Source organism: Microcaecilia unicolor, chromosome 1 (assembly GCF_901765095.1).
Source record: "Microcaecilia unicolor chromosome 1, aMicUni1.1, whole genome shotgun sequence".
Lineage (NCBI taxonomy): Eukaryota > Metazoa > Chordata > Amphibia > Gymnophiona > Siphonopidae > Microcaecilia > Microcaecilia unicolor.
This window is the reverse complement of record NC_044031.1, coordinates 14,505,065-14,524,269: the sequence shown is the minus strand read 5'-3', so window position 1 is coordinate 14,524,269 and position 19,205 is coordinate 14,505,065.

Genomic DNA, 19,205 nt, shown 5'->3' with positions numbered 1-19,205 from the left:
AATGCAATAAATAATAATAATAATGTCCATAATTGATTTGTCAATACGCTTTGCTGCACTGTCATCAATGAAGAGTAATCGATGGCCCAGCGTAGTTGCAATAATTGACTGGATTAAAGCAGCAGGTACCATGGGTTCATCTGCAACATCAACTCTGGCTTTCTTGCATGCCACTTTAATGTGGTTTTCAGCCACCCGTTTCTGATAAGTGCTGTTGATTCCCTTGTGGCATTTAGCCGGGTGACATTTCAGTCCATGGACAGTTTGAAATCTAGGCTTGTTAGTGCCCAGAAACAACAACATCTCACACTCTTTGCACTGGACTTTTCCTGACTCAGCAATGTTTTCAAAGAAATTCCAAATTGGATTTCTTGCCATATTATATTCTGGGTTTATTCACATTGGTGTGCTTCACACTTCTACCAAAATGCTATAACTTAAAACACACACGCATAACTTGCCCATCTTCAAAGCCTTGCTCAAAGCCCACCTCTTCAATGTCGTCTTCGGCACCTAACCACCATACCTCTATTCAGGAAATCTAGACTGCCCCAATTTGACATTTCGCCCATTAGATTGTAAGCTCCTTGGAGCAGGGACCGTCCTTTTTTGTTAAACTGTACAGCGCTGCGTAACCCTAGTACCGGTCAATCACCACCCAAATGACAGTGTTGCCCTGTGAGGGCGGCAGATCAGTGATAAAATCCATGGACAGGTCCTCCCATGGCTGCAGTGGTACCGGCATGGGCTGCATCAACCCCCACTGCTCAACCCTTGTGTTAAGTTCACGGCACGTGTCTCTAGGGAGGCTATTGAATTTTTAGACATCAAAATCAATAAATCAGATTTAGGTAATCTGTCTACCTCCATTTATAGGAAATCTATCTGTCATATTTTGTGCTTGTCTTTTAAAATCATCCAGAGAGGAACACAACCTCCGCAACCTAAGGTATTGCCCAACAGGAACACCCTTTCTCAAAGCAACATGATGATAACTCGAATAATGTAAAAGGGTGTTCCTGTTGGGCAATACCTTAGGTTGCAGAGGTTGTGTTCCTCTCTGGATGATTTTAAAAGACAAGCACAAAATATGACAGATAGATTTGTTCAGCGAGGGTATCCTTTATCGGTGTTAAGACGCGCATATAAGCGAGCCCAGTATGCCCAGAGGGATTGGCTGCTTGTCCCAAAACAGAAGTCAATGGTCAGACCACTTGCCTGTGTTCTTCCTTTTTCCCATCGTGCTCCGGCCATCGGTCATGTGATCCATAAATTCTGGCATATCCTGAGTGTTCATTCAGTGTTTAAAGAACATCCTAAAATGGCTTATAGCCGCAAATCTAATTTAGGGGAACTTTTGAAAAGACCTAGTGTAGCGAGGTATGGGGGGCACCATTCCTCATGTAATAATTGTGTATATTGTAAGCACGCTATTCACACTGATGCCATAAGAGTTCCTGGGTCTAATAGATTTTTTTATCTTCGTTCACGAACTAACTGCAATAGTGAGCGTATTGTTTATTGTATAGTGTGTCCGTGCAATAAATATTATATCGGCCACACCAGGAGGAAATTAAAGAACAGGTTGGCAGAACACGTAAGCAATGTGAGAATTTCGAGGAGTGATGCCCCCTTGGTCGCTCACTGGGTGGAACATAAGCACACAATTGAAGATATTAAATGTTTGGTGCTGGTGCAGGCTCCTTTGTCTGATCGTGGAGGTAATGTGAGTGATCATCTGTTCAATATTGAACAGCGCTTTATCTTCCAATGGAAAACTGTGGCGCCTCTAGGGTTAAATCTTGAGGTTGAGTGGATATAAGGTTCTGATGTATATAGGGGGTGTGGCCTGTTTGGATACTTTAGGAACGCCAGCATGGGTCGGAAAGTGAGCGTCGTCATTTCCTGACCACGTAGATTTGGGAAACAGCCCACTGGGTAAGCTGCCAAAGGAGATATTATTATCATAAGACATAAATGTTGGTTAAATGAGTTTATATGAAGTTGCAGTAACGTTTGCTGTGGTTATTGTACATAGGAATGTTATGTGTGTCCTTTTAGGTTGTCGATTGTGGTTCTCCTGAGGAAGCCAAGATTGAAATGTGGTCTCGCATTGAGAACCGAGAATGAGTGTATGCTTTGATTTGAGGACGCGCTGAAGGTGCCCTCAGCAGCCGGACCCTCTAATCACTGACGCTCACATCACACAGTGGATTATATTTTGAAGCTTAAATTATGAAGCTCCTCAACAGCACGGAGTGATGCCAGCATTTGGTTTTTGACTGAATAAGTCCTTAATTGACACAGTACCATACCGGTTATAAGGTTATGGTCATTATGCTGAACATTTAAAAGGACAGTCATTAGAGCTTTTTAGCTCCGTATTCTGGAATATGAAGTAGAGAAGAAAATGATTATGCAATGTATTTATCTGTGGGTATTTAACAACAGCTGGGACACGGAGTATGCATGTGTGTGAGTGATTGGAATTGGTTTGGGGGGATCTTTAGGAGTACTGAGGGTACTTTGGGGTTGTATGTTTTGTATTGTTGATGTTTATATATTAAAGAAATTGAAAATTTAAGTAAAGTTGTATTGATTGAACAACAGGGAGTACGTTAGGGCTTGGTTAAGTGTTTGTACTTTGTTTGACGGTTTCCCTTTATTAGTTAATCCTGAAAATAAATGGACCAAGTCGGCCAAATGCTCGTCAGGGCCGGCCTTCTTTTTTCCATTATCGGCTGAGGGCAGCCATGTGTTAACAACGCCCCCGTCCCGCCTTCGGTACGCCTCCGACACGCCCCCTTGAAGTTTGTCCGGTTCCGCAACAGACTGCAGTTGAGGCCAGCCAAAGTCGGCTTTCGATTATGCCGATTTTACCGGACTTGAGAGGTGGCCGGCCATCTCCCGATTTATGTCGGAGGATGGCCGGCCTTCTCTTTCGAAAATAAGCTGGATACCCTTGCCCTTGCTTCTAGTAAGATATGCATTCTGCAGAATTTTGATTTGAATTTCATGGAGCCCACATTGGGAATGATCTGAAATGCCAAGAGAAAACAACGAGAGAGCTTCTGCTCCGTTACCTCCATCTCCAAATGTGTACTCCACTGCTCCACTAAGTGCGAGAAAAAAGGGGAAGGACACCATGCCTTGCCTAAATGGTAACACTTGGAGAGTTGGTTATGCTCGGTAGGCATCTACATAAAAACTGCATCCAGAGCAGTAAAAGAGGAGTACTGTCTGTCAGGACTTTTCAGAGCATGGAGATAATGCCAAAGTATATAAGAGTAGAAAGGAAGTTGCCAGAGAGCTTGACTAGTAGAGAAAGAAGGGTACTGGCCCCTGCCCGCAGCCATCTGGCCTACATATCGGCACTCCTTCTGATTCCATAATGTAAAAGGGACCTATCCTATCCTGCGGGGAATCCCGGATTATTCTGTACTTTCCAGAAAGGGAAACGGCCACTCGCTCCCCCCAACCGGGTATGCCACCAATCCCAGGCCAGCTTAAGTGGTCGCAAAAGCGGGGACAATTTGACCCAAGACCCCTGGAAGTGAATTGCGTTAAATGCTGAGAATGGGGAGGCAGCGACCTCCCATACATGTGGAGGGGCAAATGTAAAGTTCCCCAAGTGAAGCTCGTGAATCTAGTGTAGAACAGCCGCAACATTGTAGAGTCTTGTACTAGGCTACGTATTTGGTTTGCTATTCTCTAAACATCTTACAGAAAAAATTGTACATGTATCAGAGAAAAAAGTATTTTATCCTTACTCACCAGCACAGCATCAGATATCCAAAATCTAATATCAGTACCTCTGGAAAGAAAGAAAAGAAAAGAAAGAGTTTCTACGAAGGGGGAGAGCAACCCCTTCAGGAAAAAATAGGCCATTGGACGGATCTGAAACTCTGTCCAAGCCTAGTTTTTCAGAGTTCCTTTGTCTGCAGTGTGGTTTTATAGGCTGTTGTGAGCATCCACCTCTCTACCCTGGACCAATCATAGGTGCTGCATATGTGCTGGAGACTTGTAATTGGGACTTTCATATGTGCTAGAGGCTTGCAATTGGTGTCCTTGCCATACTTATTCTCAGTAAATTACATTTGTAACAAGATATACCAGGTAGCTGAGTTGCCTTAGCAACAGTGACCAGCCAGAAATTCCTGCATGTGGCTGATAGGAAAAGATGGGGGATGGGAGATAGTGCAGCATACCTGAAGTAAAACTTTATAGCTTATAACTAAAATTATAGGACAGTCTAAAATCAGGCAAGTTGACTCCCCATTCGTTTCTATCCTGAATAAGTCTGTTATAGCCAATTCTCACCCGAAGTACTGCCCAAATAAAAGAAGTAATCACCCCTTTATATGCTCTTTCATCTTTGTGAGTAACCCAAAGAGGCATCATCTGGAGTACCTTAGGGAGAAGGACCATTTTGACTAGGGCCTCTCGGCACAGAAACGAAATGGGGAAATCTTTCCATCGATGGCATAGAGCATGAACTGCCTCTAATTTCTCGCATACATTTTTTCTGTATATAAGACTCAAAATTAATCTTTAATCCAGGAAAGGTCCCAAGTCTCTGGATGAGGTCTACCAATAGAAGAATCCCCTGAGACACTTGATCCAGGAAAATCAGCATATAGTCTGTGATTAATTTTGTACTCATGAGTCCCGACCGTAATACCTTTCACCTCTAAGGACTGTCTGATTTTGCTAGCTAGGGGGTCAATGGAGAGAACAAATAGCATGAGGGCAGGGCCGCTGAGAGAGGGGGGTGGTGAGTGTGGAGTGTGCAGGGAAATTAATAAGAGACCCAGAGTCTCGTGCTTTGCTGGGGACTCCTGTCAGTAGATCTGTTTGTCTCAGCGGCCAATGCGAAAGTACATAAGTACTACTACTACTACTATTAAACATTTCTATAGCGCTACTAGACTTACGCAGTGCTGTACAAATCAACATGAAAAAGACAGTCCCTGCTCAACAGAGCTTACAATCTAAATTGGACAGACGAACAGACAGCTAGGGGTGGGGAAATTGCAGTGGTAGGGGTGATAAGTGAGGGTGTTGAGTAAGAGAGTCATGGTTAGGAGTCGAAAGCAGTAGCAAAGAGGTGGGCTTTAAGCCTAGACTTGAAGACAGCCAGAGACTGAGCCTGACGTACCGGCTCAGGGAGTCTATTCCAGGCATAGGGAGCAGCGAGATAGAAGGAACGGAGCCGGGAGTTAGCAGCAGGGGAGAAGGGGGACGACAGGAGACATTTACCCAGCGAACGGAGTTCACGGAGAGGAGTGTAGGGAGAGATGAGAGCGGAAAGGTACTGAGGAGCTGCGGAGTGGATGCACTTGTAGGTCAAAAGCAGAAGTTTGAACCATATGTGGAAGCGGATAGGGAGCCAGTGAAGTGACTTGAGGAGACGGCTAACGTGAATATAGCGACATAAGTACATAAGTAATGCCACACTGGGAAAAGACCAAAGGTCCATCGAGCCCAGCATCCTGTCCATGACAGCGGCCAATCCAGGCCAAGGGCACCTGGCAAGCTTCCCAAACGTACAAACATTCTATACAGTGGGGGAAATAAGTATTTGATCCCTTGCTGATTTTGTAAGTTTGCCCACTGACAAAGACATAAGCAGCCCATAATTGAAGGGTAGGTTATTGGTAACAGTGAGAGATAGCACATCACAAATTAAATCCGGAAAATCACATTGTGGAAAGTATATGAATTTATTTGCATTCTGCAGAGGGAAATAAGTATTTGATCCCTCTGGCAAACAAGACCTAATACTTGGTGGCAAAACCCTTGTTGGCAAGCACAGCGGTCAGACGTCTTCTGTAGTTGATGATGAGGTTTGCACACATGTCAGGAGGAATTTTGGTCCACTCCTCTTTGCAGATCATCTCTAAATCATTAAGAGTTCTGGGCTGTCGCTTGGCAACTCGCAGCTTCAGCTCCCTCCATAAGTTTTCAATGGGATTAAGGTCTGGTGACTGGCTAGGCCACTCCATGACCCTAATGTGCTTCTTCCTGAGCCACTCCTTTGTTGCCTTGGCTGTATGTTTTGGGTCATTGTCGTGCTGGAAGACCCAGCCACGACCCATTTTTAAGGCCCTGGCGGAGGGAAGGAGGTTGTCACTCAGAATTGTACGGTACATGGCCCCATCCATTCTCCCATTGATGCGGTGAAGTAGTCCTGTGCCCTTAGCAGAGAAACACCCCCAAAACATAACATTTCCACCTCCATGCTTGACAGTGGGGACGGTGTTCTTTGGGTCATAGGCAGCATTTCTCTTCCTCCAAACACGGCGAGTTGAGTTCATGCCAAAGAGCTCAATTTTTGTCTCATCTGACCACAGCACCTTCTCCCAATCACTCTCGGCATCATCCAGGTGTTCACTGGCAAACTTCAGACGGGCCGTCACATGTGCCTTCCGGAGCAGGGGGACCTTGCGGGCACTGCAGGATTGCAATCCGTTATGTCGTAATGTGTTACCAATGGTTTTCGTGGTGACAGTGGTCCCAGCTGCCTTGAGATCATTGACAAGTTCCCCCCTTGTAGTTGTAGGCTGATTTCTAACCTTCCTCATGATCAAGGATACCCCACGAGGTGAGATTTTGCGTGGAGCCCCAGATCTTTGTCGATTGACAGTCATTTTGTACTTCTTCCATTTTCTTACTATGGCACCAACAGTTGTCTCCTTCTCGCCCAGCGTCTTACTGATGGTTTTGTAGCCCATTCCAGCCTTGTGCAGGTGTATGATCTTGTCCCTGACATCCTTAGACAGCTCCTTGCTCTTGGCCATTTTGTAGAGGTTAGAGTCTGACTGATTCACTGAGTCTGTGGACAGGTGTCTTTCATACAGGTGACCATTGCCGACAGCTGTCTGTCATGCAGGTAACGAGTTGATTTGGAGCATCTACCTGGTCTGTAGGGGCCAGATCTCTTACTGGTTGGTGGGGGATCAAATACTTATTTCCCTCTGCAGAATGCAAATAAATTCATATACTTTCCACAATGTGATTTTCCGGATTTAATTTGTGATGTGCTATCTCTCACTGTTACCAATAACCTACCCTTCAATTATGGGCTGCTCATGTCTTTGTCAGTGGGCAAACTTACAAAATCAGCAAGGGATCAAATACTTATTTCCCCCACTGTACATGTTATTCCTTGAATTGTGCCGGCATGCCAGTCACCGAAGAGACCCCCTGGGTCCAGGGATTTGAGGCACTGCTTCAACCATGGCCAGAGGGTCTCCACTATGCGTTCTCGCCATGGTCTCTTTTAAGTCCTCTGATCTAGAATATAATAGCTCAGGGGTACAATGATTTTGTTAGCCCCGGATTGGCCTCTCAGTCCCTGGTACGCTGATCTTCGGAATCTGTTGGCCGGTGCCCTCTCAGGTTCGCAGTCCTTCCAGGTTTATTAGTGCAGGAACTGGTTCTTCATCCAGACCCCGGTCGATTTTGTCTTACACGCTTAAGGCACAAAGGATGTTTGTGGAGGCGTACCTTCCTGGAACAACGCCTGTTTGGCCCCGTGAACCAGAAAAGGAAGTACCTTCCCCAATCTAATGGCTAGGATGCTAGCGAACAGCTTGATATCCTGATTTAATAGTGATAAAGGGCGATGTGAACCTAACCTCTCCTGGTCTTGCCTGGGTTTGGGCAGAACTATTATGGAGGTGTGAGTCAGAGTGCCCGTGGACTGTCCAGGGGTACACAAAGCATGGCACAAGCCACGAAATGGGCCAACTATCTGAATCCCCAAAAGCTTGTAGTATTCAGGCCCCAGCCCATCTGGTCCAGGCGCCTTTGCTACTGTAGAAAACAGGTGCTGCCTTGCCTTTGGAAAAGACAGGTCAAGGAAGGCTCATTAAAAATATATAGGCCTAAAATCCAAAAAGTCCGTCTGACTCAAAGAGAACAAGCAGATTGACAAATAGCTTGTTTGTGGCAGTTTGTCAGTTGCTGGAAAAGAGTTGGTAAACAAGGGTGCAATAGGCAGGTGGTCAGGCCAAAGGAGAAGTGTCGGTTAGATATACTAAAAGATGGACGTCAGAGGCCAGGTGCAAGGGGAAAAACAGGATACTGGAAAGTTTTGTGAAATCTGTGGTCAAGAAATGTAATAACGGCTGAAATTGGAAAATAACAACTATCTGTTATAATTAAGACTAATTGATGAGCATGTTATCAGAAAGGTATATACAGTGGTGGAAATAAGTATTTGATCCCTTGCTGATTTTGTAAGTGTACCCACTGACAAAGACATGAGCAGCCCATAATTGAAGGGTAGGTTATTGGTAACAGTGAGAGATAGCACATCACAAATTAAATCCGGAAAATCACATTGTGGAAAGTATATGAATTTATTTGCATTCTGCAGAGGGAAATAAGTATTTGATCCCCCACCAACCAGTAAGAGATCTGGCCCCTACAGACCAGGTAGATGCTCCAAATCAACTCGTTACCTGCATGACAGACAGCTGTCGGCAATGGTCACCTGTATGAAAGACACCTGTCCACAGACTCAGTGAATCAGTCAGACTCTAACCTCTACAAAATGGCCAAGAGCAAGGAGCTGTCTAAGGATGTCAGGGACAAGATCATACACCTGCACAAGGCTGGAATGGGCTACAAAACCATCAGTAAGACGCTGGGCGAGAAGGAGACAACTGTTGGTGCCATAGTAAGAAAATGGAAGAAGTACAAAATGACTGTCAATCGACAAAGATCTGGGGCTCCACGCAAAATCTCACCTCGTGGGGTATCCTTGATCATGAGGAAGGTTAGAAATCAGCCTACAACTACAAGGGGGGAACTTGTCAATGATCTCAAGGCAGCTGGGACCACTGTCACCACGAAAACCATTGGTAACACATTACGACATAACGGATTGCAATCCTGCAGTGCCCGCAAGGTCCCCCTGCTCCGGAAGGCACATGTGACGGCCCGTCTGAAGTTTGCCAGTGAACACCTGGATGATGCCGAGAGTGATTGGGAGAAGGTGCTGTGGTCAGATGAGACAAAAATTGAGCTCTTTGGCATGAACTCAACTCGCCGTGTTTGGAGGAAGAGAAATGCTGCCTATGACCCAAAGAACACCGTCCCCACTGTCAAGCATGGAGGTGGAAATGTTATGTTTTGGGGGTGTTTCTCTGCTAAGGGCACAGGACTACTTCACCGCATCAATGGGAGAATGGATGGGGCCATGTACCGTACAATTCTGAGTGACAACCTCCTTCCCTCCGCCAGGGCCTTAAAAATGGGTCGTGGCTGGGTCTTCCAGCACGACAATGACCCAAAACATACAGCCAAGGCAACAAAGGAGTGGCTCAGGAAGAAGCACATTAGGGTCATGGAGTGGCCTAGCCAGTCACCAGACCTTAATCCCATTGAAAACTTATGGAGGGAGCTGAAGCTGCGAGTTGCCAAGCGACAGCCCAGAACTCTTAATGATTTAGAGATGATCTGCAAAGAGGAGTGGACCAAAATTCCTCCTGACATGTGTGCAAACCTCATCATCAACTACAGAAGACGTCTGACCGCTGTGCTTGCCAACAAGGGTTTTGCCACCAAGTATTAGGTCTTGTTTGCCAGAGGGATTAAATACTTATTTCCCTCTGCAGAATGCAAATAAATTCATATACTTTCCACAATGTGATTTTCCGGATTTAATTTGTGATGTGCTATCTCTCACTGTTACCAATAACCTACCCTTCAATTATGGGCTGCTCATGTCTTTGTCAGTGGGCACACTTACAAAATCAGCAAGGGATCAAATACTTATTTCCACCACTGTAAGATGCTTGTAGCTTTGTGGAAATGAAGAAAATCACGTACATGCTGTACCGGCTGGTCATGCTGTCGGATTTCTCCCATCAGAAATAAGCTGCCATTATTTCTGAGACCTGTATAATTCCTGTATTGGTAAGTTTCTAATAAAAGCTATATCTTATAGCTTAACTCACTTTTGGTTTGACTTCTGATTTACTCTAGAGTAAGTGCACTGCTCTGAGGATATAAGGAGTCAGAAGGGAATAAGCTATTGCAGCCTGCTATACCAGAGAGAATAGAATGCCCCGAAACTGATTACATAAATAATCACTACCTTGAACTTCATGCCCTGAATAGGTGCATTTAGAGTTTCCAATTGTTCTGAGGTCAAGACCAGGAGCTGGAGCCCTTGAAAGAGTGTTTCACGTTGCCTTGTGTCGCGGTGACTGTCTGTGCCGGAGACCCCAACCCACACAATGCTGGAAAATCTCACGCTATTGGGCAGCTGGGTCCAAAGGTATTTATAGGCAGAAATCACCCCGCCATCCACTTCAATTAAAAATGTTTTTTCAGTTGGGCCCCTGCAACAATGTATCGTGATCCCAAACCCTCCAGAAATTCAGCATCTCAAACCGCCATGCGGACAGTTCAGTTAATGGGAGTGCCACATTGTGAGCCCCGGACTGTTCTGTGCCTGTGCATTTCAAACTTCACTGCATTAGTTAAGTTCAGCTGTACTGTACATAAAACCTCTAGCTGACCAGAGTGAGACCTCCAGTACAGTGAGGACCTAAACTAGGGTTACCATATGGCTCCAGAAAAAGGAGGACACATTGATCCAGTCTGGGGTTTGCTTCCTCCTTTTTCTGGAGCCATATGGTAACCCTAACCTAATCCAAGTAAAGATGAGAGTCCTCAGGTGTAATGGGACCCATAGGCAGGCGGGATCTTCTCCAAACAGGCCTTCAATTCCTCTGCCTTGGTCAGAGACTGTGCACTTGTCATTGGTGAGCCTTACATGAGCAGGATACTGAAAAGCAAATTTAATTCCTCTCACAAATAGCTGAGAGCAATAGGGGTGCCAGAAGCCTCCCTCTGCTCCATAACTTGGATTGAGAAATCTTGAAATAGCAGCAAGCGGGAGCCTTTGTATTCCACAGAGCGCTGTTTCTTGTAGAGTCCCAACTGCATAGTTCAAGTATCATGCAATGACCGGGCGTAGTCTCCCATTATCTTCCCTGCACAATGCAGATGGACCCACCTCTGAGAGGAGCCCCAGGGCCCGTGGCAGCCAACGCTCAGCCAGATCCAACAGATCGCTGTCTGGAATGTTCTCAGGGACAGCTATGATGCAAAGGTTGTTCCGGCATCCGTGGTTCTCTTGATCTTCCACCTTATCGGATAGGGTTTTTACTTGGTCCTCCAGAGCTCCAGTGTGGCTCTCTGCCTTGGCCATGAGGTCCTCCTGGGCAGAGATGCATTCCTCCGCTTGCTGTATCCGCACTGCGTGCCCAGCAACACTGTCTTTAATTTCTTCTACTCCGGCATGAAGCTTTACGAGCTTGTCATCCAAAAGCTGCGATACATGCCGCATGGACACCTGGACCAGCGGAGATTCAGCTTGCTGTAAGGGTAAAGGTGACGCCATCTTTTTTAGGGCAGAAACAGCTTTCTCCCGCCCAGGCCTTGATGTCTTCACTGGCGTCCCGGAATAGTCCAGTAAAAACTGCCGTCTGCCACACCTGAGTCCTCCGCTTATCTACTGGCAGCACTTGTGATTGCTTTGAGGGCTACTCCATGAAGAAATCACTGATTAAACAATGGTAAAGAGGTAAGGGGAGAGGAGCCAAGCCGCCAGACGTCCACTCAGGCTGCAACCATCAGGTGACACCCCCCCCTCCCCTTGCCAATGTTTTCTAATTATTTCTGCTATCCTCAGAGACAGATTTATATATTTTAATATACATGATTATTAAACTCAGTGGGAACTGACCACAGCTGCCTCAATCTGAAGCGATTCAAGTAGTTCAAGTGGTTTTAAATAAGCGTCATTTATTGTTGGTAGTATTTTAAATTGATCTCACATATATTTTCAAACTAGTAAAGGGCTACCAAAAGAGACATCATATTATCAGAATCAGGTGCTTAACAATCAGAGTTACTGTTTATAAGTACAAAGATTTTTATAAACATTAATTAGGTTGAAACCTGGAAGCATTTAACATCTTTTTTCCCTGTGCATACATCAAAAGAAAAAGATGGTATGTGGGAACATGCTCCTTTTGTTTTGTACAATGAAGTGGTAAATGTTAAAATGCAATTGAATTGCTTTTTATTACTATTTCAAAGAGAGGTATTGAATAATGAAGGAAGAGCTTCCTTCATGAAGAATTTCTGTCTAGAGTTGTGCCAACATTTTCTAACTCTGTTGTATTTCTTCTTCAAGTCTGATTGTTAAAGGCATTTGGGGAGGGGGAAATCTTTGTCTCCCACCTCTTTGGTTGTATATAGATAAGTGTGATTCTATTAGGCAGACACCACCAAAATACACTATTAGCTGCCAAGTTCATACAAAGTTAATTATGTTCAGTGGGAAATAAATCTGTTGGCTGTCTGCTGTATGAATATTCCATCACTGTTTCATTATTGCTACCAAGTATTACATATTCGGATCATTTGCTTTCAACTTTGATTGTGTTTTTTTATTTGTTTATCCAGACCTTACATACACTTAGCTTGTTAAACCCTAAGGCAAAACCTAAAGGTGGTTAAACAATTTGGATTAAACTGTGTTATGCTGTTTACTTTTGCAAAATGTGTATGGATGCTTATTCTGGTGTGTGCATGTGATAATGTTTGAACAACTGTCTATACTTACGGCTATGATTTCTGAACATGAAGCATTAGACAGACTTTTAAATGGCCAGTTGGGTATATATGCTAATCTCAACTTTGTTAAATGTTTCAGACTTATCCATCTACTGTCTCCCATGAGGTTCCTGAATTATATTATTCTGGCTCACTGTATTTCCAAATGTAAACCACACTGAACCCGAGTTTGCTTGGGTTAATGGACACGATTCTATATATGGCACCTAGAATCTAGGTGCATCTGATAGAGACACCTAAGCTAATTCAGATGCAGTATATAAAATATGCCTGGGTGGGTGGATGTGCCTAAATTTAGGTGCATCCATTTATGCCAGTGAAAAGCCGGCGTAAATTCATGCGCCTTAATTTTTCGCATTGGCACAAATTCTATAACCATGCATGTAGATGTGATTAATAGACCCGGCATGCCCACACTCTGCACCTGACTTGCATTTAATTTCTTTATAACACCAGGCATCCCATCCCAAGGCAGGCTACAACAGTTAAGACGAACCCATCAGGAAACAGGATACTGTATTCTATAGACCAGTGTAGAAAAACGAGCACAATATACAGAGTTTTTTATTGTTTAAATAAAAATACAGTTCAATGCCTCGTCCTTAATCTACATCAAATGGCACACTGTGACTTTTCAGCACGCGGCTAACAAAGCATACAGCAAAACTATACAGACACACCCTCTTCCCATCCCCTCCTAAACCCAAAGTGTACAGTTTATTACTGCTGTTTCTACTAACTACAATAAATTTTTATGTTGCTTTAGTGTTTTTCAATTTTATTGCATGATATATATCTACATAAGGGAAGCTTTCAGATTAAAATTAGACTCTACCCAATAGTACTCTCTATATAACTCTAAATATATGTCTATCTGGAATAATTCTAAAATCAAAATGGCCAATTTACCTATTATTTATTTATTACATTTGTATCCCACATTTTCCCACCTATTTGAGGCGCAATGTGGCTTACATAGTACCATAAAGGCATTCGCGAAGTCTGGTAGAGGGACAAATACAAGGTGAAGTTGTGGTCGGATAAGGTACATGGAGTTATTAGATATTAGTTGGTGTTCATTGCATAGGTGACTTAAGTGATGGTCAACGTCTATTATCCTTCCCACATATACAATCTATATTTTCTTTTCCTAATACAGAATTTTATCGTTTTTTTACAATTGCAATCAATATTAAGTAAGGTTTTATCTCTTTCTAACCTAACAACAGACACTCCAGATATGTATTCTATCTTTTCTGATGATCTATTGTTTTAAAAGGCTGCACTTTTTACTACTACTCCAAATTATTATGTACCAGCCACCCACAATTTAGAGAGATAAAAGAGTAGGAAGGCCACGTGTATGAGAAAAGCAATTATTTAATTACTTATTTACCAAGAGAAAGTTACAATTATAAATGCTAGTTTCTCATGTGGAGAGTAGGGGACACAAACATGTGGTCTACCATTGCCTCTCCAAAGTAATGCTCTGATTCAATTCTTTATATACCTTTTGTGTTAAGCACTTATCTTCCTGAAAGATCATTATTTTCTTTGTTCTCACCATATATTTTCCCTTAAGTTGCTAAATAACATTCTTCTGTTCTTTAATAAATTACAGGCTTCTCAATCTCTGATAGAGATTCCAGAGTGGCTTGTCAGCCTCTGCCTTTTTTGACCTGTGCTGGGGTGCTAACCTGTGCTACTACTACTACTACTATTTAGCATTTCTATAGCGCTACAAGGCATATGCAGCCTCTAAATATTACTCTTATTTTTTATCCTTGCATGACCAGAAATCTCTATCCTTACAAAACTATTGGTCAGACACTTGCTCTGTCGCTCTAACTGATCAACAATGGTTTGATTTTTGGATAAAAGTTAATAGACCACTTGTTTCTGCACCCATATTACAATCTTTATATTTTCTTATGCATAGAACTAGTTGGACCCCAGTCCGCCTAACTAGACTAAGCAATAACAATTCTAATCTATGCTGGTCCTGTAATTCCGCAACGGGTCCACTTGACCACATGCTCTATCTCTGTCCAAATTTACAGTTATTTTGGACTCTAGTGTGGGATAGAATTTCTACACTACATCCATTTACAGATCCAGTTAGACTTCCCTACGATTATTTTCAGATCACTTGTTTGATATCCTTATGGCTGTAGCTCTTAAAAGATAATTCCAAAGTTTCATTTGCTTTTTGGTGGAATGCTGTTTGTATATTATTTATAAACTAGTAAAAAAGCCCCGTTTCTGATGCAGATGAAACGGGGGCTAGCAATGTTTTCTTCTGTGTGCATGTGGGAGTGTGTGTGTCCCTGCCCTCTCTCCCCTCCCCCCTCTGGGGCTAGCAATGTTTTCTTCTGTGTGCATGTGGGAGTGTGTGTGTCCCTGCCCTCTCTCCCCTCCCCCCTCTGGGGCTAGCAATGTTTTCTTCTGTGTGCATGTGGGAGTGTGTGTGTCCCTGCCCTCTCTCCCCTCCCCCCTCTGGGGCTAGCAATGTTTTCTTCTGTGTGCATGTGGGAGTGTGTGTGTCCCTGCCCTCTCTCCCCTCCCCCCTCTGGGGCTAGCAATGTTTTCTTCTGTGTGCATGTGGGAGTGTGTGTGTCCCTGCCCTCTGGCCTCTCTCCCCTCCCCCCTCTGAGTCCTTCACTGTTACAGAGCCAGCGATTTGATTTCGTGCTCTGCTGTTTTCCTTCACTGACTGTGTTACAGAGAGGGCGGGGCAGACACTCATAGGGAAACCGGATATCTCGCCCCCTTCACACTTCCGGCTGGAGGCTTCATAGAACGTTGGTGTTGCTTTTTATATAGAGAGATATGAGATTAAAATTGCAGAGAAGACGAATAATATTCCTCATTTCCTTAAAGTTTGGAATCCTGTTGACTTGTGTCTTTAATGTTTCTAAATGTATACCTTCTAGGTCTGATCAGTGCACCTTTTTCATGAACCACATACTGTTGTCATTGTTTTGTTCTTTTGTATTGTTACATATAAAACTTTACTAAAGAACATTTGAACACACTGATTACGATTTACAATAAATTACTACTTTACCTATGAAAAGTTATTGTTATTATACTTCCTCTGTGTGCTGGACAAGTTAAAAAAATATAAGAGATTAAATTAAAATGCTACCAACAATTTAAAAAAAAAAAAAAAAAAAACGACAATCGTAGGTTGGTTCGTTTTGTTTTGAGTGTACAAGAGGACGGCTGAACCGGGGAAGGGGAAATATATACAGACCAAATTGGCTTCAACATCGTGACGTCATCCCGCATCCTGCGATCGTCCACTAATTTTCCTCGCTGTAGCTGACTCTATGCCTTCCACTGATTGGTCACAAGGCTCCTGAGGGCGGGGAGAGGAAGCCAAGCGAATCAGCCAAACTGACACTGATTCAAGGAGGTTAGATTGAGATCTCATTGCACTGATTTGTCCACGAGACTGTAAGGAGAAGAGAGAGAGAACAGAAGGGGCGGAGAAAGAAGGAGGAGTTTCACTCTGTCTGGCACTGATTGGACAGAATCTCCAAAGGTAACAATAGGGGGAGGAGTTTCAACCTTCCTTCCCTGTCTTCCATCCTTCCTGTTTCTCTTCCTCTCTTTGTATTGTCTCCCCAGGATGGAGGGAGTCTGGGCTGGAGCTGGTGGTGTAGAGAAGGGCTGGAGAATGACTCCTGGAGTTTGTGCTGAGCAGGTAGGAGACTGGCAGGAGGTGGGCAGCAGGGGATGCAGTGCCAGGCAATGCCACACACACACAGAAGAAGAAATGAGCCTGGCACTGCTCAATCCATTCCCTGCTGTAGCCCCTCAGGCTCTTCTTCCTGGTTCTCCTCCCCTCACTGGCAGGAGGTGGGCAGCAGGGGATGCAGTGCCAGGCAATGCCACACACACACACAAGAAGAAATGAGCCTGGCACTGCTCAATCCATTCCCTGCTGTTGCCCCTCAGGCTCTTCTTCCTCATTCTCCTTCCCTCACTGGCAGGAGGTGGGCAGCAGGGGATGCAGTGCCAGGCAATGCCACACACACACAAGAAGAAATGAGCCTGGCACTGCTCAATCCATTCCCTTCTGTAGCCCCTCAGGCTCTTCTTCCTCATTCTCCTCCCCTCACTGGCAGGAGGTGGGCAGCAGGGAATGCAGTGCCAGGCAATGCCACACACACAGAAGGCTCTTCTTCCTCATTCTCCTCCCCTCACTGGCAGGAGGTGGGCAGCAGGGGATGCAGTGCCAGGCAATGCCACACACACAGAAGGCTCTTCTTCCTCATTCTCCTCCCCTCACTGGCAGGAGGTGGGCAGCAGGGGATGCAGTGCCAGGCAATGCCACACACACACAAGAAGAAATGAGCCTGGCACTGCTCAATCCATTCCCTGCTGTAGCCCCTCAGGCTCTTCTTCCTCATTCTCCTCCCCTCACACTGGCAGGAGGTGGGCAGCAGGGGATGCAGTGCCAGGCAATGCCACACACACACAAGAAGAAATGAGCCTGGCACTGCTCAATCCATTCCCTCCTGTAGCCCCTCAGGCTCTTCTTCCTGATTCTCCTCCCCTCACACTGGCAGGAAGTGGGCAGCAGGGGATGCAGTGCCAGGCGATGCCACACACACACAAGAAGAAATGAGCCTGGCACTGCTCAATATATTCCCTGCAGCCGCTCAGTCTCTTCTTACTACTACTACTACTTAACATTTCTAGAGCGCTACTAGGGTTACGCAGCGCTGTACAAATTAAACAAAGAAGGACGGTCCCTGCTCAAAGGAGCTTACAATCTAAAGAACGAAATGTCAAGTTGGGGCAGTCTAGATTTCCTGGGTAGAGGTGTAGTGGTTAGGTGCCGAAGGCGACATTGAAGAGGTGGGCTTTAAGCAGTGATTTGAAGATGGGCAGGGAGGGGGCCTGGCGTATGGGCTCGGGGAGTTTGTTCCACGCGTGGGGTGAGGTGAGGCAGAAAGGGCGGAGCCTGGAGTTGGCGGTGGTGGAGAAGGGTACTGAAAGGAGGGATTTGTCTTGAGAGCGGAGGTTACGGGTAGGAACGTAAGGGGAGATGAGGCTTGAGAGGTAAGGAGGGGCTGCAGATCGAGTACCTTTGTAGGTTAGTAGCAGAAGCTTGAATTGAATGCGGTACCTAATCGGAAGCCAGTGAAGTGACTTGAGGAGAGGGGTGATATGAGTGTATCGGTTCAGGCGGAAGATAAGACGTGCAGCAGAGTTCTGAACGGACTGAAGGGGGGATAGGTGGCCAAGTGGGAGACCAGTGAGGAGTAGGTTGCAGTAGTCAAGGCGAGAGGTAACGAGAGAGTGGATGAGAGTTCGGGTGGTGTGCTCAGAGAGGAAAGGGCGGATTTTGCTGATGTTGAAGAGGAAGAAGCGACAGGTCTTGGCTATCTGCTGGATATGCGCAGAGAAGGAGAGGGAGGACTCGAAGATGACACCGAGGTTGCGGGCAGATGAGACGGGGACGATGAGGGTGTTATCAACTGAGATAGAGAATGGAGGAAGAGGAGAAGAGAGTTTAGGTGGAAAGACGAGGAGCTCGGTTTTGGACATGTTCAGCTTCAGGTGGCGGTTGGACATCCAGGCAGCAATGTCGGATAAGCAAGCCATTACCTTGGCCTGGGTTTCCGCAGTGATGTCAGGTGTGGAGAGATAAAGCTGGGTGTCGTCAGCATAAAGATGATAGTGGAAGCCATGAGATGAGATCAGCGAGCCCAGGGAAGAGGTGTAGAAAGAGAAAAGAAGGGGTCCAAGGACAGAACCCTGGGGGACGCCAACAGAGAGCGGGATAGGGGTGGAGGAAGAACCATGAGAGTGTACTCTGAAGGTACGATGGGAGAGATAAGAGGAGAACCAGGAGAGGACAGAGCCCTGGAACCCAAAAGAGGACAGTGTGTCAAGAAGTAAGTTGTGATTGACAGTGTCAAAAGCGGCGGATAGGTCGAGGAGAATGAGGATGGAGTAATGACCTTTGGATTTGGCGAGGAACAGGTCATTACAGACTTTGGATAATGCTGTTTCTGTCGAGTGTAGTAGGCGAAAGCCAGATTGAAGCGGATCGAGGATGGCATGAGAGGCGAGAAAATCAATGCAACGGCTGTGAACGGCGCGTTCAAGTATTTTGGAGAGGAAGGGTAGGAGGGAGATGGGGCGGTAGTTGGAGGGACAGATAGGGTCAAGTGAAGGTTTTTTGAGGAGAGGTGTGACAACAGCATGCTTGAAGGTGTCAGGGACAGTTGCGGTGGAGAGAGAGAGGTTGAGGATATGACAGATGTGGGGGGGGGGGGTGATAGTAGGAGAGATGGTGATAAGTAAGTTGGTGGGGATGGGGTCTGAGGAACAGGTGGTGCATCTTCTTCCTGATTCTCCTCCCCTCACACAGCAGCTGCTCCTCCTGCTTTACCAGACTCTCACTTTCTCCTTCCTGCCATCTCTTTACATTCTGCTTCCTCTCTCTCTCCCCCTCTGACTTCTCCTCTTGCTCCTCCACCTGTGTAGAGCATCAGGGAAGGAGGGAAATGAGAGGTAATGAA